The following is a 1524-nucleotide window of genomic DNA, read 5'->3' on the forward strand; positions in this document are numbered from 1 at the left end:
CACTTTGATGAAATGAGTACTACGTGATCCATTCTTATGAGGGGTTCATGTAAACTACTCATGAGAATGGGTCAGCTTGACTCTAAAACTATGCAAGTGAATCTTGATATAAATATCATAGTATGAAAGTCTTGTGAAAACAATCATTCTTCTAGCATTGAAAGTTGTGAGAGAGTTATTAAGGGGATTCTCGTGTGTATAGATTCAATGTATAAGTTCAAGACAAATTTTGAGGTGATATTTCTTTCCTTTTGGTACATCTATCTTTAAATTGGATGTTCTTTTGCCTTCATGGTAGGGAGTAAGTAATTTTTATGTGGGTTCCTTTTTTCATTCTTGGATTATTAAGGAAAACATAGTTTTTGAAGAGGAGGTTTTGCTTGTCATCTTATAAAAAAATTGGGTATTAGCTATTATAACAAATGATAGACAAAACAATGTCCTCTAAGGCTATTAACAAGAAATATCTATATGATGGATTCTCTTCCCAATTTATCTTCAAAGTTATTTAGTAAATATTTGGGAAACCAAAATAGGGTATGTTGATTTGCAAAGGAAGAACTAAATCTCCCAAGCTTGTTCCAACAACCATAAAATTTTATGACTAAGATGCAAGGGAGATTAGTGGATTTGATGGGTTGGCTTTGGCTAGATTCACCTAAGACAATTGATGATTTATTAGGCACTATTGCCATCAATGCATTGTTAAGGTTATTATGGTTGATTATCAAAGCTAGTGGGATTCAAATATAGAGGCGTGTTTAAGATAATTCATATAATTGGTTGGTTAATAAAAATATGGTTTCAAGATTGATGCACAAACATATTAGAAGGGCACTTTTATGATGTATGTGAAATAATCACATTATTAAGAAAAATAATAGGTAATCTATAGGCAAGAATACTCCATATATAGATATTCTATATGAGGGACATGAATAATTCCACAAACTATAAGATTGACTAGGCTTTTCTCATTAGGGGAATCATATAATAGCTAGTGTGTATTGTTGGCTAGATGCATGAATTTGTAGTTTCCATACAACTAAGAAATGATAATGTTTCTAAGTACAAACCAAGTGGGAACTATAGACCCACTAATCTAATTTGTAACCACTCGCCATGACTATATTATGATAACTCTCTTATTGATAATAGAGAGTATCTAATACATTTATTAAGACCCTGATTATGGTCATGGTAGACCACACAAAGAATGACTTCCATAGGAGGCTAAGAAGGTGATCCATGAACAAGAGTTTGTTTCATTCAATCCTTAACATTAACTATCATTAAGGTGGAGAAATTTTGAGGTGAGAAATTTAGTGAAATATTACTTAATATTCTAACTGGAGATATTACATACTAATCATGAAGTGTGAGTTCATATGACTCACTGATATATAATGATAAAGTATTACATAATTAAAATTGTAAAAAACACTACCTACTTGATATTAAATTTATTATTATTCTAATGTGCAAAGAATAAACAAGATTATCTAGGAATTAAATCTATTACGG

Source organism: Cryptomeria japonica, chromosome 11 (genome assembly GCF_030272615.1).
Source record: "Cryptomeria japonica chromosome 11, Sugi_1.0, whole genome shotgun sequence".
In the NCBI taxonomy this organism is placed as follows: domain Eukaryota; kingdom Viridiplantae; phylum Streptophyta; class Pinopsida; order Cupressales; family Cupressaceae; genus Cryptomeria; species Cryptomeria japonica.